The sequence below is a fragment of the Eumetopias jubatus genome, unplaced genomic scaffold, assembly GCF_037043125.1.
Source record: "Eumetopias jubatus isolate StellerSeaLion01/CBP00866 unplaced genomic scaffold, mEumJub1_p1.0 scaffold_11, whole genome shotgun sequence".
Lineage (NCBI taxonomy): Eukaryota > Metazoa > Chordata > Mammalia > Carnivora > Otariidae > Eumetopias > Eumetopias jubatus.
In genome coordinates, this window is record NW_028274817.1 from 46,510,386 (window position 1) to 46,538,356 (window position 27,971).

Sequence of the window (27,971 nt, forward strand, 5' to 3'; positions counted from 1 at the left end):
ATCTCTAGACTTCTACTATATAAACTGGAGTCGAATGGCAAAGAATGATAATTGAAACACCAGCTTGGCCACCTCGTAGCAAGTCCTATTTGATATATTTGTTTATTGCTGAGAGGCGGTACTATACCGTCTGACTTCAGATCTTGACTTAACCATTTGATCTCTCTGTGCCTCAGGTTCTTTATTTGCAAAATGGGAATAATAATAGGATTTTTGTGAGGACTAAATGTGCGTGTGTATCTTAGATTCATACCTTAAAACAGTATTTAGAGTAATAATAAGTGCTATGTGTGTTTGCTATTAGTGCTATTGCTTATTTTTCTTTGGCTTAGAATGTAAGCTCCATGTGCACAAGATCTTTTTTGCTTACTGCTGCATTTCCATCTACTAAAACAGTGCATATCAGAGGCAATAATAAATGTTAGTGCTCTCAGACTTCTTCTGAATAAATTAATGTGATATTTAAGCCTTAAATGTTAAGATGTGGACAGAGAAAACGGGGTTTGAGATGATTAAGAAAGATAAGCAGAGAGATAGGAGAACCAGGAGGCTGTGATGTTCCAGAAACCATAGGAGAGGAAAATTTAACAAAGAAGGAGTGGGCAATAGTGTCAAACATTGCTAGAATGTCAAGGGGAAATAAAGCTAAAATACAGTGAGTACATTTTGTAACAATGAACCCCTGTCTTTCGCTTTCATATCCTGGTAAGTAATGGTGTTTTTTCCCCCAGAGAGGCTTTTATTAAAATGAATAACCACTCAGAATAAATCTTTGAATAAATCTTAAAGTTTTTAACCCTGCATTATCAACCTCCAAAGAGCAAACCAGTCCTGCACTTACTTAATTTTGTCCATAAACACAAAGGACCCAGCCTCAATACAATTTAGTACATTTTCCATTGACCTGTAGTCTCCTCTTGAATCAAACAACAAAATCTGCTGTGAACATCTGCTTCTAACTCCATGCCACTTCCCCAAGAATGTTCTTCACCTTTCCTCCTACCCCCTTCTCTCTTTACAAAAGTATAAGTGGAATGTATAAAAAACTCTTATAACTCAGTAATATAAAGATAGATAACCAAATGAAAAAATGGACAAAGGATCCGAATAGACATTTCTTCAGAGAAGATATACTAATTGCTAGTAAGCACATGGAAAGATGGTTAACATCATTACCTATTATGGAAATGCAAATCAAAACTACAATGAGATACTGCTTCACACCCACTGGGATGTCTATAATAAAAGAAACCAGTACTAACAGGTGTCTTTGGGGATGTGGAGAAATTGGAACCCTCATGCATTGCTCGTAGGAATGTAAAGTGGTGCAGCCACTTTGGAAAGCATTTTGGTGATTCCTCAAAGGTTAAACATAAAGTTACCATATGACTCAGCTATTCCACTCCTAGGTACATAGGCAAGAGATTTGAAAACATGTGTTCAAAAAAATCTCATACATGAGTGTTTATATAAGCATTATTCATAATTGCCCAAATGGGGAAAGAACCCAAATGTCCATCGACTGATGACTGGATAAGCAAAATATGGAGTATTCAGTGGACTATAATTCAGCCATATAAAAAGAATGAAGAATGATTTGAGTGATGTCACCAATAATAATGGAGTAGAGAACTCCAGGGCTCCTTGAATGGTTATAATTAACCACTGAATAAAGTCCAGATTTCTTAACATGACTCATAAAGCTAACAGATTCTAATCTCTACCCATCTGTTATGGGTTAAATCGTGTGGCCCCCCTCCCCACAAATTCGTATGTTGAAGTCCTAACCCCCAGTACCTCAGGATGTATTATAATTTGGAAATAGGACCATTGCAGATGTAATTGATTAAGATGAAGTCATTTGGGTGGGCCCTGATGTAATATGACTGGTATCTTTATAAAAAGGGGAAATACGGGCACAGGGACACACACACAGGGAGAATGCCACGTGAAGATGAGGGCAGAGATCAGGGTAATGCTTCTACAAGCCAAGAAATTCGAAAGATTGTCAACAGACCACCAGAAGCTAGGAGAGAGGCATGCAACAGATTCTTACAGCCCTCAGAAAGAATTAATTCTGCACCTTGATCTCAGACTTCTAGCCTCCTAAACTTTGAGGCAGTAAGTTTCTGTTGTTTAAGCCATTTACTTTGTGCTACTTGGTTACAGTAGGTCTAGCAAACTAATGCACCATCTTTCTAGCCTCATCTATTATCATTTTTTCTTTATACCTTATGCTCCAGCAACACCAACTTCTTTGTACTTATTTCTTTTGCATAGACCTGGTATTTCTAGCCTTTTAGTTTTTGCTTATACTATTATGCTTGCAACTCCTTTTTGGTCTAGCTTAGTCTTACTCATCCTTTAAGATTCAAAGAAGCTATTACTTTTTCCAGGACCCTTCATTGACCACTCCCCACAAGGATGGTATAAGTAGCCTTCCTCAGTACTCCTGTGCATCGCCCCAGCTTTGTACTTGCCACACTGTATTATAATTTTATGGGTTTTCTGCCTCCTTCCACCCCACACAATATACTGTGAACTCCTTGAGGAAAGGATCACCAAAATCCTACAGCCTAGCACAGTATACTTTGCACATAGTAGATGCTCAACACATTTCTTTGAATGAAGGGACTTCTTTTTTTTCAGTGTTTATTCATTTTCTTTTTTTCCCATAGCACCTACTACAGTGCTTCACATATAATGGGTGCTCAGTACATCTGGCCAGTGGTTGTCAAATAAGGACATTTGGCAATATCTGGAGACATTTTCGGTTGTCACTACTGGCATCTAGAAGGTAGAGGCCAGAGATGCTGTTAAACATCCTAGAGTGCACAGGATAGCTCCCCACAACAAAACATTATCTTGTCCAAAATGTCAACAGTGTGGAAGTGGAGAGACCCTAATCTTGACTGAATAGGAGACTGAATCTACTTTGTATACCATATACTCACTGTAGACCACTAGTGCACTAAATTTGCTCTGTCAGGAAGCCTGATTTTTTTGAGGTACATACAGGGTGATACTATTTATGTAAAGTACTATATATAATTTAAGGATAGACAGATACATAGTAAATGTGTAAAGATACACATGGAAAAGATCAAGATCAAATCTGGTGAATAGTGAAACAGTGAAAACCTCAGGGTAGATGTGTCTACAGAAGGCTTCAGTTGCAGCGGCTAGTGGGCATATCCTTATTATATTACTCTCTCTATATTTATGTATTATTGAAATCTTTAACACTTTTATAAAAGAGCAATTGCTCAATACTGAGGCATCCTCTCCCTTGGGGTGGAGGAAAATCGCCATCTTATTAGTTTGCACTAGCCAGAACTCCCTCAATGTGGCAAAATCGAACAACTCATTGAATCCAATCATTCACTATGGGACAGGAGCTTACATACTATATACATAGGATAATATTCCATGAGTTCATATTTGCACTGCCCTGCAATGTCTAAATTTTGTGATAATCACGTATTTACTGAAATTTCACGGTATGCAGTCTAAAAATATAGTCAATTTTAGTATTATTCATTATTTTTCAAAACTATGAAAATGTCCTTTGATGTTCATCATTTAAAATAACAAGGTAACGGGAAGGGGCACCTGGGTGCCTCAGCTGGTTAAGCGGCCGACTCTTGATTTCTGCTTAGGTCATGATCTCAGGGTCCGGGGATTGAGCTGCCCCTCAGGCTCCACACTCAGTGGGGAGTCTGCTTGAGGATTCTCTCTCTCCCCCTCCTGCCCCTCCCCCTGCTCACGCATGTTCTCTCTCTCTTTCTCAAATAAATAAATAAATAAATCTCTCTTTTTAAAAGATTTTATTTATTTATCTGACAGACAGCGAGAGAGGGAACACAAGCAGGGGGAGTGGGAGAGGGAGAAGCAGGCTTCCCGCTGAGCAGGGAGCCCAATGCGGGGCTCGACCCCAGGACCCTGGGATCATGACCTGAGCCGAAGGCAGACGCTTAGCGACTGAGCCACCCAGGCGCCCCTAAATAAATAAATCTTTAAAAAAATAACAAGATAATGGGAAAAGGACAGTCTATCCAACAAATGATGATGGGAAACTGGATATCCATATACAGAAGAGTGAAATTGGACCCTTACTTTACAACATATACGAAAATTAATTCAAAATGGATCAAAGACCTAAACATAGAGCTTAAACTATAAAACTATTAGAGGAAAACATATAGACATTGGATGTGGTGATGATTTTTTTTTTTTTTGGATATGACACCAAAGCACAGACAACAACAACATAACAAGTAAGTTGAACTTCATTAAAATTAAAAAGTTAAAAAAAATAAAATTAAAAAGTTTTGCACATCAAAAGATACTATCAAGAGAATGAAAATACAACTCACAGAATGGGAGAAAGTATTTGCAAAGCGTATATCTGATAACGGATTAATACCCAGAATACCTAAAGAACTCCCACAACTCAACAACAACAACAAATTCAATTCAAAAATGGGCCAAGGACCTGAATATATATGTCTCTAAAGAAAATATACAAGTGACCAATAAACACAAGAAGTGATGATCAGCATCACAAGCCATTAGGGAATATGTAAATCATTTTGATTTTCAACATGAGATATTACCTCACACTCATTAGGGATGGCTATTATACAAAAAGACAAAAACAAACACCCCCCCCAAAAAATACCAAGTTTTTGTGAGGCTATGGAGGAATTGGAATCCTTGTGCGTTGCTGTTGAAAAACAGTTTGGCAATTCCTTAGAAAGCTAAATATAGAATTACTGCATAATATAGTAATTCCACTTGAAGGTATATGCCAAAAGAATTGAAAGCAGAGACTCAAACAGATACTTGTACACCAATGTTCATGGCAGCATTTTTCAAAATAGCTGAAAGATGGAAACAACTCAAATGCTCATCAACTGATTAATAGATAAACAAAATGTGGTGTATTCATACAATGGAGTATTATTCAGCCTTAAAAACACATTCTGATACGTGCTACAACATGGGTTTGCTTGGCATTGGATCCCTCACGATATTTGGTTATAAGAATTTGAGCACAGAATCCTTGTGACAAGCAAGGAGGATCAAATGGAAATGGACAGTACAGAGTCTGTGCAAACAGGCCATTGCCTAACTTTGTTTTGGCTCATTGTTTATGTTTACCCTTCTCTGTGTATTTGCATTTGGTTCAGTGAGACTGTCTTAGAGTATAAGAGTCAGATCCTCACATCCTCTTTAGTGAGGTGGACCTTAGAGAGTGAGAAACTGCAGAGGTAGAAATAAAAACATAAAATAATATCTGGAAGTTTTGCTGAGGAATAAGGGGATTGGACTGAATTTCTTCTGGAGTCCCTCCTGGCTGAGAGTGTTTCCAGCTTCTGCTAAGCACCACCAGCAAAAAAGGAGCAGAAAAGTGCTTGGTCTGCATTCCCACAGGCCAGGTTAGGGAGATGGAGCACGTGCAAAGCCTAGGGCTGAGCATAGGGGCCCTGAGGGCTGAGTTGGCAAAGCTAGACAGAACAAAAGGATTTCCTTTTGAAGTGGCGTCATCACACTTCAGGCTGTGCACAGGGTACTGAAGGGCTAAAACATGGAAGAAAACTTTGGGTTGAACCTGGGAGCTAAATTTTACTGTTTTGTCTGCTAGGATTAAAATGATTTTTTTTCAGGGTGCCTGGGTGGCTTAGTCGGTTAGTCGGTTAAGCCTCTGACTCTTGGTTTTGGCTTAGGTCATGATTTCATGGGTCGTGACATGGAGACCCAAGTCAGGCTCCCCCCACTCTGTGGGACTCTTTCCCTATTTCTTTCCCTCTGCCCCTCCCCCCACTCGCTCAGGGGGTGCTTTCTCTCTCTCTCAAATAAATTTAAAAAAATGATATTTTTTCCAAGATTTTTTATTTTTATTTTTTTAAAAATTTTTATTTATTTATTTGACAGAGAGAGCACAAGCAGGGGGAGCAGCAGGTAGAGAGAGAGGGAGAAGCAGGCTCCCTGCTGAGCCGGAAGCCTGAGGGGAGGCAGGGCTCAATCCCAGGACCCTGAGATTAGGAACTGAGTGGAAGGCAGACGCTTAACCTACCGAGCCACCCAGGCGCCCCTCCAAGATTTTTCAAAAATAATTATTTATATTATCAAAGCCATACAGTTCTCATTATAATAAAGGTGAAAAATACAGAAAAGTAGGAGGAAAACAAAAAATTCATTTAGTTCTACCACATAGAGACAACCAGTACTAGTATTTTGCATATTTTGTTCTTTTTCCCATGCGTATGGACCCATTTCATTAATTGTGATCATATTTTATATTAAATGTTGTATCCTACTTTCAATTAATATTAGAGCATGAGCATTTTCCTGTCATGAGCTATGTGTAAATGTCAGCTTTATTGGCTATATAATATTCCATTTTATGACTACACTATAATTTACTTAACCATTGAACCATTAGGTTTTTGGTTAGTATTTTATTATTCTAAGTAATACTAGGATTAACATAGTACAAAAAGTTTGTGTACATCTGTTTTCCTGAGGACACGGTCATTCACTTATTATATAAATACTAATGAGGGCCTACTATGTGCCAGGTACTATGTTAGGTGTCAAGTTTCTGCCTTGGGTGGCATGCTATCATTTACTGAGATAGGAAACACTGGAGGAGGAGCAAATTTAAGAGAAAATATGGCGTGTTCAGCTTTGAATGTGTTGAATTTGAGGTTTCTGCAAGACATCCAAATGGAGATGTCAAGAACACAGAGCTCAGTGAAGAGGTCTGGATAGAGCTATAAAATTACAGTTGTGGCCATATACATGGTAATTAAAGCCAAGTGAGTGAAAGAGATCATTTAGGGAGAGAATATATGCCACCTAGCTCTGAGAATGTCTGACATTCAGAGGTTAGATAGCAGAAATGGAGTCTACAAAGCGATTCTGAGGAGAGGGCAAAAGGGTAGGAGGAAAGGCAAGAGTAAGGCATTATAAATGCCACAGGAAGACTTTCAAGTAGGAGGAAATAGTTAACAGCATTAAATGTAGGGAAGATGTCAAGCAAGATAATGATTAAAAATGTCCCCTTTATTTTATTTATTTACATAGATTTATTGACATGGGGGTCATTCATTGGTTGGGTATTTTGTTGAGCACAGTTTCAGTGGAGTGTTGGGGAAGGACGCCAAATTGGTAAGTGAGAAGAAGAGAATAGAGATTGCAAATGTACTTGCAAAGTACATTTTCAATAGATTTGCCCATAAAGAGGATCTAGAGAAGTACCTAGTTTGTAGGGAGGACTTTTTTTTTAAGATGGCAGACTTGGGCATGTTTAATTGAGCATGGTTAATGGCTGATGAGAAGAAGGGAAGGAGAGGGAGGGAGGGAGAGAGGGGGACAGGAATCTGCAATTACTGGGTACATATAAACATTTTAAAGCCTAATGATATATATTGGTCACATGCCTTCTAAAAGGGTTTTTAAGCAGCATGCACTCCTGCGAGCAATTATGAAAGAGCTTTGTTTTTGTCATCAAATGTGAATAAAACAAACAAAAACTTTGCCAAAGAATCTCATTATTGTTCTTACTTGATTAACTAGTGAGTTCAATGTTTTAAACATTTGTGTCTGTGTGTGAATTTAGTCTATGTCCTTTGCCCCAAACGTTTCTATTTTAGACACTTTTTTTTTAGATTTTATTTATTTATTTGACAGAGAGAAACACAGTGAAAGAGGCAACACAAGCAGGGGGAGTGGGAGAGGGAGAAGCAGGCTTCCCACTGAGCAGGGAGCCCGATGTGGGGCTCGATCCCAGGACCCCCCCCATCATGACCTGAGCCGAAGGCAGATGCTTAACGACTGCTCCACCCAGGCGCCCCTAGACAGACACTTTTATTTGCCTGAAAGTTAAAGGATCAGAATGGTATCTTATTTTATCTTCCCAAATCATATGGCCTAGAGTCTTCATCTTATAAGTACACACTTCTGGCTCGGCTAAGCGGAAGAGGCAGGAGATTTATCATCTGAGTGACCACAGATGGAAGTGAAAAGGGGGCCACGTCCAGTCTTAGACCCCTATCCTCAGCCCTTAAGCTCCGTTTCCTAACCCGGGAGGGCATCCCTCCAGTGACTTAAGTCTTTGGCTCTCAGAGCACCCATTCGGGTGGCGCGGCTCCCTACTAAGGGGCCCGGAGAGCTGTGCGGCCCCTTTAAGAGTCCAGCTCCTCCCCGCTCCAGGGAAAGTTGTAGCTTTTTCCGCCTCCCGGGAGGGTGAGTAGGGCCGGCCGCCTGAGCAGGGTTGCCGCCTTCTCGGAGCCGGAGACCCTCCCTTGAATCCCGCACTGGGACCTCTCACCCTCTCGCGGCACCTGTTGCAGGTGACAGGTATGTCCGCGGCCAGCGGCCGCCCCTTCGCCCTCGGTCCCGGGCTCCCCCTGGGCCCCTAAGCGCCCCCCACACCTATCTCAGGGACCCGCGTCCTTCTCTACCCCCGCATCCACTCTCCCAGTCTTTCCTTCTCCCTGTCTGACCGCCTGTCCCCTCTCCCTTGTCGGCCTCCCTGGACCGCAGCCCCCACGCTTTGACTCCTGTCTGCTTGGGGCGGTCCCTCCCCACCAGTCTGCGTGCCCTCGGGCCTCTTCTGGCCCCTTCCCTGGCCCACTGGTCGCTAACGGGCTCTGTACCCCTCTGGGCTCTGCCTCCTCGGGGTCTCGCCTCAACACAGAGTGGCTCCGCTTTTCCCGCCAGCCCCAGCTGGAGCCCCTCCGGAGCTGGCGCTGGGGGCGGGTGGGGCCGAGCTCCGAGCGGGAACTGCACTCTCAGAGACGTCGAGTCACCTTTTCGGTGGCTTCTCTCTCTGCACTTGGCCGTCGCGCGGGGGTCTCAGCCTCGCACTGCTTCCGGACCTCGGACCTCGCGGCGTCAGCTTCTCTGGCCTCTGTAGGTCAGCCAAAGGTAAAGGCTGGAGGCCCGCTGGCTGTGAGTCCTGCCTCAGTGGGCTCCCCCTGCACTTGGGGCTGGGGACCCAGCTGTGTGCTCTGGTGTTGAACTGCTTTATCTTGCCACCCTTCAAGCAGGCGCCGGAGGTTTGCTCCTGGAAGAGGGTCCCCAGAGCCTTCAGAAGGGGCACAGAATGCTCTTATCCCCAGTGATGGTTTGTAAAGAGCCAGAAAACATGTCCCTCCAGCCCCCCAAAGTTGAATGAGATGGTTGGGTGTTTTTTGTTTGTTTGTTTTGTTTTGTGCGGTGAAAACGTTTGGTTATAATTCTGGTGAACGAATAGGTGATCTGTTTGTCATTAACCAAGATTTTCTTCCCCCAGTAAGTACCCTGCTTCTTCAGGACCAGAGGATCTAGCATTCCGGAATATTGCTTTTGGCAGGGTTAACCCTAGACCTTGTGCGTTTGTGACAAATTAATCTTCATTGCATCCTGGACCTTCTATTTTTAACTGGCTTCTTTTCTGTTCTTTCAGCTCCCCACCCCCACTCCTCATAAACCCATTGATATTAAGGTGTTAATAACCTCATGTGTTTACTCCACTGGGTTGTGGAGAGGACGATGTTTAATGCAACAAAGTTGAGACCCCTGGATGAAGTTTTTTGTTGTAATTGTAGTTTGTTTTTTTAACGCCTGCTGGAAATCCAAGTAGAAAAAGACCACCAGCTTGGCTTGTGAGACTTCTGGCAGGGGATAACATTTCTGGTAACACAATTTTAGATGCCTCACTTTAGGTCAGAGCAGTGAAATGGAGCTTGGAGGCCTATCCTGGGATAATTGGTCAGTGCGTGTATGTGGCATTCTGGTTGATGCTCTCTGAGCTCTCGCCGTTAATGCTACTAATAACGGTTGTTAAGATCTATTGAGCCATGTACTATGATAATAAGTTCTTTACATAGTTATCTCATATAACCCTCATGATAACTCTATGTGGTAGGCACTACAGTTATAACCATATTTTTATGGAAAGGAAACTCAGAGCTTAAGCGCCTTGCCCCCAATCACCCAACTGATGAGGGGCTGAACTGGGCAGAGCTTGTGTTCCTATCCCCTGTCCCACCACTTCTGCTGTCTTAGATTTTAGGAACACTGAATAAATAGCTCACAAGGGAGGACTAAGTGATTAAAATTTTCCCTTCCAAGCTGAAACATGAGTTTTGGTCCTTGACTCCATTTCAGATGCGCTGCAGAGACTTGGGACCACTTACCTCACTGATTAGCTTACCCTCTTCACCACATCACAGGGGGCCAATTGCCACATTATTATGGTAAGCACACCGCCCTGAGTGTACCCTGCTGAATAAAGCCTCTGGGGCTCTCAGCTTGGTAGTAATTGTCCCAAAATTAAGAGAGGGTAACCCTGGATTCTAGGGATGTGTGTCTGACTCAACTTCTTCCTTCCCGGCTGGCTAGGGAAGAGATGAGGGTGTGGTAAGTGATAAGGATTTCCCAGCAGCCAGCCCAGAGAGCCCGAGGGTGAGTGTGTGCTTGTTTTATCGTGGGGTGGATGGAGTATCTTTGGCCGTGACAGAGCAGAAGAGAAAATATCCTCACTGATCCCATCTCTGGGCCTTTGCTACAACTGTTTATTTTTCCTGAAAAGCGAACCGGACTCCCAAACCCATTCTCCTGCCATTGACTCCTATTCACCTCTCAAGATTGAGCTCTCAGGGCCTCTTCTTTGGGACAACCTTAGTGAACACACAATTCCTTACCCCAAGCCACATTTACCAGCTATCCTGTCCTAAAGCACTTTGTTTACCAGGAAAGCCCTTAACGTCTCTCTTAGTTGTTTTTCCACCTGGAAGGCTGTAAACTCTTTTAAGGGCAAGGTCTGGATCTTGGAGCTCCCTTTCTCTTAGGTACGAGCGAGATTAACAAATATTTGTGCTAGGCTGGAGATACCAGGCCTAATTTAAGGGCCTGAGGGCTGGTGGTAGTAGAATTGAAGGCCACAAAACAGCTTCCTGAGGCCCTTGAAATCCGAAGGCTAGGAGTTAGTACTTAAATGTCACTTCATCGAGGCCCTCCCTAACCATACTATTTATTTATTATTTATTTTATTTTATTTTTTTAACCACACTATTTAAACTCGCAACCCCATCCCTGAACATTCTATATGCCCCTTACCTACCTTATTACTCTAATGTAACATATTGTGTATTTTTTTTTCATTTTTCTTTCTTATTGTCTATCCCTCCCCCGCCCCGCTGTAATGTAAGTTACATATGGGCAGGGATTTCTGTTTTATTTACCAGTAGAAGACCCCAGCACCCATAACAGAGCCTGGCACATCATAGGTGGCTAACTAATATTTGTGAAATGAATCAATGAATGACATCACCGCTCTAGGAACTGGCACTCTTTTGTGTTCTCCTGGACCTGAAAGGAAGTATCCCTAGTCTGTCACCCTACCCCAGGCTCAATTCCCATACAGCTTTCCTTCTGCTGAGTTTTGCTTTGAGACTGCATTGCATTTCTGATGCCAACTTTGACCTAGTTGGAAGTACTTCCTCTCTCTCTCTCTCTCTCTCTTTTTAAGGCACGGGTCTCTGAATGGAAACTTCTAAAGTGAAAATGGAAAGAGGCCGTGCTTCTTGTTGGTAGGAAGGGGGATTTGCCCTAAGAGGAGAGGATGTGGATTGTCAGGCTCTTCAGGCTTGTCAGGCATTTGGCAGGCTCAGTAAGAAGCTGGAGAAAGTTGCTGTGTAACAGGGAAATGAAGAGCCCAAAAGAATCTAAGGTGGCACAAGTTCGGCTTCTGGCCTCACATTTTCCTTAGCTTTTTGGGCAGGGGGTTATTGGATTATAAGCTTTATGGAAAAGCCACTGTTGAGTGCTATTGTGTTTAGTACTTGACTGGTTTAGTTTTATACTAGGAGGAGAATTGTGTGGTGTGAGGAAACCACTATGGAATAAAAAAGAAAAAAAATATGATTGTGTTTAAATGTGGTTTGAAATATTCAGAAAGAAAAAAAAGGGGGTGCCTGGGTGGCTCAGTCGGTTAAGTGTCTGCCTTCTGCACAGGTCATGATCCTGGAGTCCCAGGATCAAGCTGTATGGGGCTCCCTGCTCAGCAGGGAGTCTGCTTCTCCCTCTGCCCCTCGCCCCACTCGTGCTCTCTCTCACTCTCTCCCTCTCAAATAAATAAATAGAATTTTAAAAAGACAGGAAAAAAACCCCTAGAATTCCTTAAAAGATAAGCTTGGAAGGAGTTGGGCCCTTGAAATGGTGGTAAGTATGGGATTTCCTGCCATCTGATGTATGTTAACTTCTTTAAAACTCAAGTTTGTATTGAAAAACTTCTGCTCAGCCTCCTCTTCTACTAAATTTATCTCCTCAACCTCTGGACATTGGAGTGACCTAGGGCTCAGTCCATGTACTTTTTTCCATCCCAAATCTTCCTAGAAGCACTCCTCCAGCCCCATGGCTTTAAATACCATCTATCTATACACTCACCATTCCCACATTTGTGTGTCTGACCCAAGCCTTTCTTCTAAGCTGCAGCCTCATATATCCAATGGCCTATTTGACAGCTCTACTTGGATGTATGTCCAATAGATATCAAATGTGACATGGCCAAAACAGGACTCCTGATTCTTCTCAGGTCTCTGGCCCTTTCCCTCAGCCTTCCCTATCTCAATAAAATGGCACCATCATCCATTTAGTTGCTCAAGCCAAGAACCTGGGGTCTCCCTGATTCCTCCCCTTCTCTCACCTCTCCATATCCCAATTCATCAGCAAGTCTTATTGACCTGATCTTCCAGCTGTGTCATATATTCTGCCACATATCTCCTCCTGTTACCCTAGTCCAAGCAACACAAGGCTGCAACAAACATCTTTACCGAGTGCCCACAATGGATGTAGATATGGATATACCCACACAAATATTTCTGTAGGATAGCTTTCTAGTAGAATTGTTGGGTCAGAGGATACTTACATTAAAAAATGTGATCCCAGCTTTTGTCAGAGTGACATCCAGGAAGGTTTACACTCTCATCAGAGAGTGCTTTTCTGCATGCCTTTGCTGAGGGTGGACAATCCTTCTAATTTTTGCCAGTCTGATAGGTGAAAAATAGTATCTAACTGATTTAACTTGCGTTTCTCTTATTACTAGTAAAGCTGGGTAGTTCTTCACGTGTGTTAGCTATTTGCATTTTTCCTGAGACTTGCTCTTTAAGATCCTTTGCACATTTTTCTTTTGGGTTATATATTTAATTTGTTTGTAAGAGTACTGTGTTTATGAGGGATATTTATTCATTGCCTGTTGCACAGTGCAAGTTTTTTGTTCTTGTCATATGTCATAACTTTGTTCATGCTGTGTACCCCTCTTATAATCAGATAAAACACACTATAAAACATTTTGAAAAACATGTTCATTAGATTTGGCAATTAGGAGGTCAATGACAGCATCAGTGCAGCAGGAGAGAAGGGGGATTGTAGAGGATTGGGGAGTGAGCATGAAGAAGGCCTGATAAGGAATATGATATATACACTTTGAAGAGGCTTGGCTACAATGGAAAGGAAAGGGGGTTTCTTATAGACAGTTGGGCACAAGGAACAAGACCATCTTGTTAATTTTTTTTAGTTTTAAATATAGGAGATGAGCCCATTTATATGGAGATGGCATAGAACTTGATGATACATAGTTGCTGAGGAAGCAGAAGGGTGGGGGCTCCAGAGTGAAAAAGGTGAAAAGACTGGCCTTAGAGAAAGGGAGTTTGCTCTTCCATTGAGACAGGAGGGAAAGGGGCAGGATTGATTGAAGCTTTGGAGAAGAAAGGAACTGTGGAAGGACAAGATTGTGAGGAAGGTCCCATCTGATGCAAGGGCTGAGGGATTGGGATAGCATTTGAGAGGGATGAAAAGAGGAGCTTTTTGAGGCCTGTCATCCAAATTGCCACATCATAGTGAGCCAAGAAAGGCTTGGATAACTTGAATTTGTCTCCACCCCAAGTCACAGAATCCTGTATCCATTCTCTCCAGCAGCACTCATCAGTCCAGGTGTAGAAACAGAGTGTCGATGATCTGGTTTGGGGATTTTTCTGGGTAGCTGTGACAGAAATATAAGAGGGCAGGAGATTGGACAGTGCGTGCTGGTGGAATAGTTGAAATGGTGGAACCCTGTGGAACCCATATCTGTGACTAATTCTACTACTTTGAACTTGAGTAATTCTTAAGAGATGGAAAATTTTCATGGCATCTTGTACTGTTTGTTGTTTGTAGCTCTATTAATTCAGGCATCAGAATAGCTTTAGTATCAGTGTCCTTAAACTATGGTTTGCAACTTACCAGAAAGTGTGGGTTGATTTACTGAGGGCCTACAATGTGCCAGTTTCTAGGTGAAGTACTTGAGATATAGTGGAGAAGAAGACCATGGCCTTTTCTTCATGGAACTTACTTCAGCAGGAGAGGTATGTGTTAATGTATCACAAAAGTAGTGATTTCATCACAATTGTGATAAGTTCGATGAAGTTTAATTTTTTAGAAATCACATTGTCGCATTGCTTTCTCTAACAGGTTTTACCAATTTACATTTGCCAGCAAAGTATGAGAGTACCTCTTACCTCTTCCCTTTTTAAAAGTGGATACTGCCTTTTAAAAATTTTGCTGAATTGATAGGCATGCATGAAAACATTTTCATTACCAGTAAGAGTGAAAGTTTTTCTTTTTTACATCTATTGGCCATCTGATTGATCTTCTTCCTTCAAGAATTATCTGTTCATGCTCATTTTCTGTTAACATACTTAATTCTCCTTGTTTTTAGTAGATCTCTTTTCCATATTTGAACCCATTAATCACCCTTCTCTCTCTCTCCTCCCTTCGCTCTGGAAACTCTAAAATGTATTTTACCCAGTCTCTGGCCATTCCCTTTTGATTTCTTCTGAATTTCTTTCTTATCTACTTTAGAAACTTTGGTGTGACTAGGGATCTGACTACATTTTTATTACTTGGCTCAACAAAAATAATACATGAGTCTTCTGTTCTCCTTCCACATTCCATTCCCCAGAGGTAACAATATTAAATTTGTATCTCTTTCCAGACATTTCCATGCCTGTATAAAATATTTCCTTCTTCCCATCCATCCATCCATCCATCCATCCATCATGTCTGTACTTATTTGTTAAAAATACAAATGGAATCATAATGTATATGTTTTGCAATGGATTTTTACTTAATATTTGTGGCAAGCCTGCAATATCAGTAAAAATAGAACTATCTCTTTCTTTTTAGCAGTAACATTGGTGTTTTCAAATGTATGTGTGGAAGGAGGAGTTAAGATGACAGAGGATTAGGGGGACCCTAAGCCTGTCTCATCCCTCAAATACAGGTAGATAATTATCAAATCATTCTGAACACCCAAGAAATAAATTGGAGGTCTGAGAGAACAAAAACTGCAAGTCTACCAGTAGAAAAGCGACCACCTTTTGGAAGGTAGGAGATGCAGAGAATTGAATTGGGGGAGATATAGCTGTGGATACAGTGGCGGAGAGGGAGCTTGCTTATGGAGGCTACTGCAAAGTATTATAAGCAGCAGAGCACAAAATCTGAACTTTTAGACGTCTCCTACAGTGGGGGATGTGCCTGGCTTAAAGGCGCTCAGGTGGCAAAGTGGGGTGGAATCCCAGGTGTGACACTGTGGTCTGAGCATCCCCTGGGTTGCAAGAAGACTGGGTAGTGCTTAAGTGCTGCACTGTTCCCAGGCTTAGGAGCAGGGACGCTGGCTGAGCCGTGGTGCTGGCTTTCTGTTCTGTTTTGCCATAAACTGTGAACTGCTGTGAAGTCCTGTAACTACTTTCCTGTAATAGGCTGGCAAATGGCAAAAGCATGGTGAGACACTCCCCCAGAGGAACAGTGTGTGTCCACCCCATGGGAGTCCCTAAAATTCGGAGTTTTGAAACTCAGTCGCAGGCTTGCCTGAGATAAAAAAGCTCAGACACAGGCAGGGTGAATGCAGGGTTCTGACAGAAATCAGGGACACAAGAGTGATTGGTTGCTCTTCTGTTGAGGGCTCATTGAAGATGGGGGGCAAGAACTTTCAGCTCCAGGGCTAGAGAGCTGGGCACCACCATATTCATCCCACCAGTCGGCGCTGAAAGCCTTCAGGGAGCAAAACAGTGCCACCTAGTGGAGGCTGGAGGTACTTACAGCAAGTCCCCCACCCCTGCATCCTGGAGGTACATTTCCACTAGTGCAATTCCACCTGAGAATCAGTACAAGCCCTTCCCCCAGAAGACCAGCACGAACAACTTGCTTGCAACAAATTTACTGATCATAGACTACTGCAAAGCTTTAGCTCTAAGGGAAAACAGGATCTAGTTTCCTTTTATTCTTTATTATTTTCATTTATTTTATAATTTTTTTCCTTTTTAAAATTTTTATTAATTTTTAAAAAATTTTATTTATATATACTTCATATGTAATTTTATTTTTTATTTACTTTCATTTTATTATTATTTATTTATTTATTTTGGGATCGAGATTCTTATTAACAAGCAGGCCAAAACACACCCAGGATATAGGTTTTTTTGTTTTTTTTGTGTTTGTTTTCCTATTCCTTGTTTTTTGTTTTGTTTTGTTTTTCTTCTTTTCTTTTCTGGACGAAATGATGAGACAGAGAAATTCACCCCAAAAGAAAGAATGGGAAGTAGAACTCACAGCCAGGGATTGAATCAATACAGATATAAGTAAGATGTCTGAACTAGAATTTAAAACAATGATTATAAGGATACTAGCTGGGCTTGAATAAAGCATAGAAGACACTAGAGAATCCCTTGCTGCAGAAATAAAAGAACTAAAATCTAGTTAGGCCAAAATTAAAAATGCTATACCCAAGATGCAATCCCAGGTGGAGGCCATAAAAATGAGGGCGGACCAATCAGAAGAGTGCATCAGTGATAGAGAAGATAAAATTATGGGAAACAGCGAATCTGAAAAGAAGGAAAAAGGGGTGCCTGGGTGGTTAAGTCGGTTAAGCATCTGCCTTAAGCTCAGGTCATGATCTCAGGGTCATGGGATCGAGCCCCATGTTGGGCTCCCTGCTCAGTGGGGAATCTGCTTCTCCCTCTCCCCCCTGCTCATGCTCTCTCTTGGTACCTCTCTCACAAATAAATAAATAAAATCTTTATAAAAAAAGAAGAGGGAAAGAAAAGTAATGGATCAAGAAAGTAGACTTAGGGAACTCAGCAACTTCTTAAAACATAATAACATTCATATCATAGGAGTCCCAGAAGATGAAGAGAGAGAAAAGGGGGCAGATGGTTTATTCAAAAAAAATTATAGCTGAAAACTTCCCTAATCTGGGGAAGGACACAGACCTCAAAATCCAAGAAGCACAGAGAACTCCCATTAAATTCAACAAAAGCCAACCATTGCCAAGGCATATCATATTCAAATTCACAAAATACACAGACAAGGAAGGAATCCTAAAAGCAGGAAGGGAAAAATAGTCCTTAACCTACAAGGGAAGACATATCGTCCGCAGAAACTTGGCAGGCCAGAAGAGAGTGCAGAAAATGTTTTATGTGCTGAATGGGAAAAATAGGCAGCCAAGAATTCTTACCCAGCAAGGCTGTCATTCGGAATAGAAGGAAAGATAGAGTTTCCCAGACAGACAAAAACTAAAGAAGTTCATGACCACTAAACCAGCCCTGCAAGAAATTTTAAGGGGAACTCTTTGAGGGGAGAAAAAAAAAACAAAACAGCAAAGCAGCAAAGACTAGAAAGGACAGAAACACCAACTTTACGGGTAATACAAGGCACTAAATTTATATCTTTCAATAATCACTCTGAATGGAAATGGACAAAATGCTCCAATCAAAAGACATAGGGTATCAAAATGGACAAAAAACAAGATCCATCTATATGCTGCCTCCAAGAGACTCGTTTTAGACCTAAAGACACCTGCAGATTGAAAGTGAGGGGATGGAGAACCATCTGTTACTCTAATGGATGTCAAAAGAAAGCCAGAGTAGCCATACTTATGTCAGACAAACTAGATTTTAGAACAAAGCCTGTAAAAAGAGTTGAAGAAGGGCATTATATCATAATTAAGGGGATTATCCATCAAGAAGATCTAACAATTGTAAATATTTATGCCCCCAACTTGGGAGTACCCAAATATATAAATCAACTAATAACAAAGAAACTCATTGATAATAATATAATAATAGTAGGGGACTTTAACACCCCACTTACAGCAATGGATAGATCATCTATGCAGAAAATCGACAAGGAAACAATGGCTTTGAATGACACACTGGGCCAAATGGACTTAACAGATATATTCAGAACATTTCATCCTAAAGCAGCAGAATACACATTCTTTTCAAGTGTATGTGGAAAAGTCTCCAGAATAGATCACTTACTGGGTCACAAATCAGCCCTCAACACAAACAAAAAGATTGAGATCATAGCGTGCATATTTTCAGACCACAGCGCTTTGAAACTTGAAGTCAACAACAAGAAAAACTTTGCGAAGACCTCAAATACATGGAATTTAAAGAACATCCTACTAAGGAATGAATCAGTTAACCAGGATGTGAAAGAAGAAATTAAAAAATACATGGAAGCAAATGAATGAAAACACGATCATCCAAATTTTGGGATACAGCAAAGGCAGTCCTAAGAGGGAAGTATATACCAATACAGGCCTACCTCAAGAAACAGGAAAAGTCTCCAATACACAACCTAAGCTTAAACCTAAAGGAGCTAGAAAAGGAACAGCAAATAAAGCCTAAAGCCAGCAGAAGAATGGAAATAATAAAGATTAGAGCAGAAATAAATGATATAGAAACAAACAAAAAAAACCTAGTAGAATGGATTAACAAACTAAGAGCTGGTTCTTCAAAATAATTAATAAAATTGATGAACCACTACCAGACTTATCAAAAAGAAAAGAGAAAGGATCCAAATAAATAAAACCATGAATGAAAGGGGGAGATCACAACCAACACCAGAGAAACACAATTATAAGAGAAAACGATGAAAAATTATATGCCAACAAACTGGGCAACCTGGAAGAAATGGACAAATTCCCAGAAACCAACAAACTGCCAAAGCTGAAACAGGAAGAAATAAAAAATTTGAAGAGACCCATAACAAGCAAAGAAATTGAATCGGCAATAAAAAAATCTCCCAACACACAAAAGTCCTGGGATGGACTCCTAGGGAAATTATACCAGCCATTTAAAGGAGAGTTAATGCCTATTTTTCTCAAACTGTTCCAAAAAATGGAAGTGGAAGGAAAACTTCCAAATTCATTCTATGAAGCCAGCATTACCTTGATTCCAAAACTAGACAAAGACCCCACTATAAAGGAGAATTACAGGCCAATATCCCTGTTGAACATGGTTGCAAAAAAATTCTCAATAAAATACTAGCAAATTGAATTCAACAGTACATTAAAAGAATTATTTACCATGATCACATGGGATTTATTCCTGGGCTGTAGAGGGTGGCTCAATATTCGCAAATCAATCAACGTGATACACCACATTAATAAAAGAAAGGGTAAGAACCATATGATCCTGTCAATAGATACAGAAAAAGCATTTGACCAAATACCCAGCATCCTTTCTTGAAAACCCTCAACAAAGTAGGGCTAAATGGAACATACCTCAACATCATAAAGGCCATATACAAAAGACCCACAGCTAATATTCTCAATGGGGAAAAATTGAGAGCCTTTCCCCTACTATCAGGAAGAAGACAAGGATGTCCACTCTCACCATTACTATTTAATGTAGTACTAGAAATCTTAGCCTCAGCAATCAGACAACAAAAAGAAATAAAAGGCATCCAAATTGGCAAGGAAGAAATCAAACTTTCACTATTTGCAGACAACATGATACTCTATGTAGAAACCCTGGAAGACTCCATAAAAATTTGCTAGAAGTAATACATGAGTTCAGCAAAGTTGCAGTATATAAAATCAATGAGCAGAAATCTGTTGCATTTCTATACACCAATAATGAAGCAGCAGAAAAAGAAATCAAGGAATCGATCCCATTTGCAATTGCACCAAAAACCATAAGATATCTAGGAATAAACCTAACTAAAAAGGTGAAAGATCTGTGCTCTGAAAACTGTAGAACACTTATGAAAGAAATTGAAGAGGACACAAAGAAATGGAAGAGCATTCCATGCTTATGGATTGGAAGAGCAAACATTGTTAAAATGTCTACACTTCCCAAAGCAATGTACACATTTAATGCAATCCCTATCAAAATACCAACAGCATTTTTCACAGAGCTAGAACAAACAATCCTAAAATTTGCCTGGAACCACAAAAGACTCTGAATAGCCAAAGCAATTCTGAATAAGAAAAACAAAACTGGAGGCATCACAATTCCAGATTTCTACCTATATTACAAAGCTGTAGTCTTCAAGACAGTATGATACTGGCACAAAAACGGACACATAGATCAATGGAACAGACTAGAGAACCCAGAAATGGACCCACAACTATATAGTCAACTGATCTTTGACAAGGCAGGAAAGAATATCCAATGGAAAAAAGACAGTCTCTTCAACAAATGGTGTTGGGAAAACTGGACAGCAAAGTGCAGAAGAATGAAACTGGACCACTTTCTTTTACCATACACAAAAACAAATTCTAAGTGGATGAAAGACCTAAATGTGAGATAGGAAACCATCAAAATCCTAGAGGAGAACATGTGCAGCAACCTCTTTGACCTCAGCCATAGCAACTTCTAACTAGACATGTCTCTGGAGGCAAGGGAAACAAAAGCAAAAATAAATTATTGGGGCTTTTAAAAAAGATTTTAAGAGACTCTTAAGATAGAGAACAAACTGAGGGCTGATGAAGGGAATTCGGTGGGGGATGAGCTAGATGGGTGATGAGTGTTAAGGAGGGCACTTGTGATGAGCACTGGGTGTTGTATGTAAGTGATGAATCACTGCATTCTACCCCAGAAACCAATATTGCACTATATGTTAACTATGTAAAATGAAAAAAAAAAGAAACAAAACCAGTGGCATAGTATTCCATAATATGTATGTACCATAACTAACATAATCAGTTTCTTATTGATATATGTTTATATTGTTGTATAACGATTTTGCTTATTCAAACACCAAGCACCCTTATGATATATATTTGTGTATGTACTTGAATATCAGTAGAATAAGTTTTTCAAAATGGAATGGCTCCACTGAAAAGTGGTAAGTGGTGCTAAAGATCCAGAGAGGTCTAGGAAGATAAAGACTGGCTACTGTCCACTGGATTTAGGAGGTTCCTGGTGACCTTAGAGCAATTTCAGGGGGTGAGTGGGCTGGAATGCTAGACTTGGGTAGGTTGAGAAATGATTAGGGATATGAGGAGGTGGAGGCAGTGAATATGGAGAACTCCTTAGAGAAATTTGGCTCTCAAGAGCAGTGAGAGTGGTAGTAGGGGAAAGGTTGAGATCTAGGGATTTTTTTTTAAGATTTTATTTATTTATTTGTCAGAGAGAGAGAGAGCACAAGCAGGGAGAGCAGGAGGGAGAGGGAGAAAGAAGACTCCCCGCTGAGCAGAGAGCCTGATGCGGGACTCGATCCCAGGACCCTGAGATCATGACCTGAGCTGAAGGCAGACACTTAACCAGCTGAGTCACCCAGGCATCCGAAGGGATTATATATATAAGTTTGGGAGGGACTTAGACATGTTTAAAAGCTGATGGGAAGGAAGGGATAATTGATGGAGCACAGTCCTTATAGTGCGAAGTTTTTATGTCAAATAGAAGAGGATCCAGAATGAAGTGGAGGAATTACCCTTAAATAAGAGGAAGTACATTACTAGGTGGGAAGAACAAAAAGTGAATCTAGATGAAAATAGATTTACAGATTTGGTGGCAGGAACTTGTCTAAAGGCATTTATATTTTTCTGTGATGTAGGAGGAAAGGTCATCCTTTAGAGCAGGGGTTGAAGTGGGGCAAGGTTTGGGTTGGAGATTTGCAGTTCTTGGGGAAGGTTTAAAATAGTTATTCTGGTGAACAGGAAAGCATAGTTGGAGTGTCAGGCAGTGTTGGGGTGAGCTTGGTGACCAAGAATTCATATTGATAATAACCTAGCAGACTGTGATTTTTTTACAGTAGATCTCAGTAGCCCCAGTGCAGGCATAAAGCACAACAGTTGGGCTCTTGTAGGGTTATGTTTTATCAGATATTTGCAAAGAAAATGGGTTATTGAGGATATTGACAGAGTGAAGTTGAAACAATAGAATTCAAACTGCCTAGGAAAGGAAGTGAAGACAGGTAGGAGCTGAGAGAGGAGAAGCAGAAAGGGTATTTGAATTAATAATATCAAAAGTGAAGTCCTGGATGATAAGCTTTTAGGTGTATCTGAATATATTTGATATTTTCGATGCCAGCTCATTTAATCAACAAATATGTATTATATGCATATTATGTGCCAGACAATGCTCTGGGCACTGAAGGTAGAGAGATGAACAAAACAAAGTCCCTTCTCTCATACAGCTTGCTATCTAGTGGGGGAGATTGTTCATTTTTATAAAAGGGCATCCTCATTGATATGCTGATTGTGTAGTTAGATTTAGAACTAATAATGATCAAGTCAAATATTTACACATACAGGGTGAGGAAAGTTCAGCTGGACATTTTGAGTGCCTTGCTTTATTGTAAGTTATCTTAACTGAATTATGAAAATTTATACCTCCCCCCTCTTAAAACTTTTTAAGGTACTTTCATATGCTATGTCAGAATTGAAGATAAAACAAATATATACATACATAATTTGAAGATTTTAGCAATTTTAATTTTTTTATGCTTTAGAATTTTTTAAAATATCTACATTGCTTCTAGCTGTAGACCAGATGTTGATATTGCATGTACCAATCTTGTTCTAGGGATTTGATGTAATGTGTTAAGTAATTATAGTTAAGCAGTTTAGGAGGGAAAGAGGGCTTGTAGTACGTTCATATTTTTACCTTTATTTTATATTCTCCAATTTGTACCTTCGCTTTTGTGTATATATACTTATGGATATGTTCATATTTTATTTGAAAAAATTAGCATTTATTTTATGTCTTATAGGCCTTAAATCTTAAAATTATCTGCTACATATACAGTTAAATTTAAGTTCAACCACAGGTTATTTGATTATGTTTAGGGTTTCTGTGACCGTAGCTAGATCACAGCATCCCTAAAATTAAAAAAGAAACCAAATGCATGAAATCACAATTATGTGTGAACATGGGCTGGATTAGTCACGAACCATCAGGATTTCTCATCTAAGGGGACTGTATGGGTGATTTTTAGGGGACATGGCCTGCAAGAAAGAATTAGATGATTAGCTAGAGTTCAGTTTAGCAATCCCCAAGATCTGCGACCCTGGTGGAAGAGGGTCTTCCCTGCAAGGGTGATGGTTTATAAAAGCTTGTTGACTAAGGAAAGATAATGGTGTTGTGCACAGTCATGGGACTTACTGAAAAATGAGTGTGTCAGCTCTTACCAGATGTAAAAAAAATATTTTATGCATACAAATGACCTAGATTTTAGAACATTATATTTTTTTTAGTGGGGGATTTTTTTTATCTTTTTAAGCCTTTGGGCTGTTAAGGAAAAGGACTTTGGCAGAGAAGAGGATGAACTAGCCATTCCCGCCCCCCCCCCCGCCATCAATCTCATGGGGCTCTTGTGAGCCTGGCTTATGTGAGAGGTAGCTTTAAGTGTAGGTCTTGCAAGCTGGAAAGCCAAATGGGATTTGACATATATATGCATTTCTCCTGTTGCCAAGGGTGGTATTTGGACACATGGTCTCGTTTTTATGATCTTTTATATATACTTACTTCTATGTACCACGTTTATGGAGATCTGCCTTCCAGGATTGGTGCTAGGTTTAAGATGTCTGGAGTTGCTGAGGAGCAAGAAAAAAGTGTGAAATCATGAAAATAAGACCACATTTCCATGTATTCCAAAAAGTACTCTGCAGGAGAAATATATATAAGACACCCAGCGTCCCTTTGGGGCTTACTTTAGAGAAGTATGCATTATTTTAAGTGGGAATGTCTTCAAACCATTTATGAACAGAATTTAGTGGCATTGAAAGGTAACCATGTGGTTTCAGTCTGGGGGAAATTATCCCCAACTGTGATTCTAAGAACTAACAAAAGAGATTATATTTTAGTTACTTCCCCCATATGCTCTTACTGTCCTTTAGAAGGGATATCCTGGATGAGGGGAGCTCAGGGGACTGAGAAAGTAAGCCAGACTGAGGGCTTCTCAAATGTTCATCTGTTACTAGCTGAGGACTTTTAAAAAACTCCAGTTAGTGAGGGTAAGATGCCCCTTTTCCAAATATTACCATGTACAAGCAATATTATCAGAAAAAGAAGAGACTGTATAGCATATAGTGGTTAAGAGGTCAGACTCTGGAACCAGGCTGCCTGGGTTCAAAGATCAGATGGTCACTTATAGGATGTATGACCTTGGGCAAGTTATTTGCTGGATGTGTGCCTCCCTTTCCTCATTTTATAAAACAGGATAATATAGTATCTGCCTCACAATATGATCATGAGGACTAAATGACTCCATCTATATGAAGTGCTTAGAAAAGTGCTTGGTACATAGTTAAGCATTATAAAGTATAAGCTTCTCCTTTATTTCTTCTCCTCCTATATTTCTTCTCCTCCTCCTCCTCTTTCTTCATCTTCATCAGTTGTTGGATATCTTTAAGCTATCTGAAACTGCTAATGCCTCAGTGTATACAAATTCCACTTTTATAGAACCTGTTTTGAGAAGGATCATAAGGGGCAAAAGAATCTTAGTGCAAACCCCAAATCAGAATCCTGGGAACTCGAGAGCTAGTTATAAATTTCTCATTGTTAGGGGAAAATAACTAACAACTTGGCTACCGTAACATTTTTGAGAATGGACCCCAGGGCAGGCAAGCCTGGGCATGTTGTCTGAGATTGTGGGGGTGTAGACTCCAGTTGACCATTGGGAAGCCTCAGTTGCCCTTTGGGTTTGGAGCTTTGATTCTGACTCCTCTACTTTATCACGGCTCTTGCTTTTCTTCTTTTGGTCCTATTTTAAAAATTATACTATTTTGTTTTATGTATCTTTTTAAGTCATTTTAAATCCCGTCTGGAACAGGGTATAAACAAACAGCTTTTCAACTGATCATATCCAATTACTAACATTTACTTAATATTTATGGTTGTCAGCCTACCTCCATGCAGAGAGGTATGGTGACTTTCCATCTGGAAAAGACTACTGATTAGATTTCTCAAATATCACAGTAAGATGTCAAAATAGCCATATGCTCATATCTTTTTCAAAGCATATGGTTAATAATAATTAAAATTAAACAGCTGCCAAATTGGCTGCTTATTCTAGACTGGGCACTATGCTATGCCTTTCACTCATGATGTACACTGGAATCCTCACGGCCTTAGGCAGGAGCTCCTAGTATTAATCTGCTTTTGCAAAAGGGGAAACTGAGACTCAGGGAGGTCAAATAACAACCAAAGTCATGCAGCTAAAAAAGTAGTGAAGCTCTGACTGAAAGCCAGGCAGCCTGGCCCCAGATCCAGTGTTTATAGGCACTATTCTAAGCAATACTGCTCTTAGTTAGAAATCTAGCACATCAGAACCTCCTAGGAGAAGAGGCTGTTCTGTTTACAGAACATTCACAGGTTCTGCAGGTTTTACCTGAGTGTTATGTCTTCAATATGCCCCTTCCCATCTCCACTACCACTGCCTTCTACTTTGGGCTCTCATCATCTGCCCCCTGGATTTTTATTACAGCCTTCTCAAATCTGTATTCTGCATAACTGTCAGAGTGTTCTAGCAAGTCTTTGCCTTAACTGAAACTCTTCAATGGTTCCCGTTGTCAAGGCTAATTATCCATGTTTCTGAGCATAGTATATCAAACTCTTCCCCTTGCATGATATGATTCCCACCCTGTCTCTTCCGCATCCTCCCTTACAATTTACTGTCCAGTATTGCTGGCTCATACCATCTTGCTTTATGCCTCCATGCTTTTGTAAATGCCGTGGGCTCTACTTGATTAACCAGCTGGTACACATTATTTACGACCATTTCATGTGCTATGGCTGGTATCTCTTTCTAGTTCCCTTTCCCCAAGCTGGAGTAGGTGTCCCAAATTGGTATTCTCATTATAACTTGTGAATATATTTCTTGGATCACCATGTTCTTTTATGATTATCTATTTAAGTATCTCTTTCAATAGGCTGTGAACTACTTTTGGGCAGGGGCTAGGCATGACTTTCTCCTTAGCCAGTTAGCATAGCACTTAGCATGTAGTTGGCCCTCCTAACTAGGGAGTATTCTGTAAACAGTGCAGAATATAGAGCTTCAGGTCAGGGAATGAAGCGGGATTTTGAAGGCCTGAAACCACACGGATGTTCAAAGGTAACTACCAGGACAGTAGAAGGAGGTCTCACAGAAGAATGTTTGGGCCAGATACATTTACATTATTTAATCCAGGAGCCAGAAGGGGCTTGGGGGGATGGGAGTAGGGGTCTGTATCCAAAGAAAACTTGGAAACATTGAGAAACTGGATTTCGCAGCTTGGCAGTTTGAATCTACCTTAAGTTTGTTTGAATGGCCTTTTTAGATATCTAAAACAGGTACATTTTAATAAAATATTTAGAGTTATTTTCTTGGAGGGACATCACCCTAAAATTGAAAGGGACAGGTGATAAAATGACCAACACAGTATCCCAATGTAAACATTTTATTGACTGTAAGCAGTGTTGCATGTTCACTCAGCTGTTACCAACCAAAAAATGTTACCAGTTGGTGCCTTTGTGCATAGGTGGCTAGATCCAAACAAGGAGATTTAGGGAAATCTGCATTTCTGGAATTTTTTTTTTTTTAATGAAGTGTGCAGACTTACCACATCACAATCTGTTTTGGTCTCACTTTTCTGTGCTCTAAAATCTACTCTTTTACCTTTAGATTTTCAGATAGTATTTTTTTTTTTCCAGAGGGGGATGGATTTTGCCAGCTTTTAAGGGCCATGCCTGACTCACTTTTTGGAAACCCACACATATAATAAGTATTCATTCTGACAGTGCTTAAGATTGATCCGCTTCAGATACTGTAATTGCCTTGGTTACAATTAGTTAATAGAGTTCACTTTGTTTTTTGTTTTGTTTTTAAAGATTTATTTATTTATTCATGAGAGACAGGGGAAGAGAGAGAGAGGGGCAGAGGGAGAAGCAGGCTCCCAAGGAGCAGGGAGCCCGATGCGGGACTTGATCCCAGGACTCTGGGATTATGACCTGAGCCGAAGGCAGACGCTCAACCATCTGAGCCACCCATGCGCCCTAGAGTTCACTTTGGAATGTACTTTATGGCAGCACAAATCCTTATTCATTATGCTGCCCTCCTTGCATCAGGGCAACTGCATTACAATCATCAGAATGATTTATTCTTTCCTAATTAACATACATCATAAATATATGCAAGCAGAATCACAATAACATATGGCAGTTTGTAAGAATGGTTTCCTCCCTTCATCCTCCTTTAAGCAAAACATTTCCCAACTTTTTTGATAATTCTCCCTTACCACTAAAAATTTTGATCACTCCTAATATATGTATATTTACTTAAAAATGGCATATTAACTATACTAATATATAAGACATTCATTTCTATAAATATAGAAATAAAGGTACAAGATGAAATGAACACCTTAAAATTAATTTTAGTATATTAATGGTGTAATAACCTTTGCTCTCATTTTTTTCCTTTGCTCTCATTTTGATGAGAACACTGATATTAAATGTGCTTCATTTAAACAAAATATTGGTTTCTGATACAGCTGTTTGAAGGTCTGATTCTAAGTTCTATTTATTTTTATACTTGATTCAAGTGACTGACAGAGCTGAAAAAAGATACCTCACAGAACATATATGGGCGTCTGCCTTCGGCTCGGGTCGTGGTCCCCGGGGTCCTGGGATCGAGTCCCATGTCGGGCTCCCCGCTCGGCCGGAAGC

General features: G+C 40.4%; 1 protein-coding gene across 1 annotated transcript in view; it reads left to right on the top strand.

The window, feature by feature from the left end:
- The first annotated feature begins 8,269 nt into the window (after positions 1–8,269).
- Positions 8,270–27,971, top strand: part of SYTL4 (synaptotagmin like 4) — a 62,807-nt gene continuing 43,105 nt past the window's right edge. The window contains exon 1 of the mRNA XM_028101463.2: positions 8,270–8,367. The gene's annotated coding sequence lies outside the window, so the exon portion shown is untranslated. The remainder of the gene's footprint in view (positions 8,368–27,971) is intronic.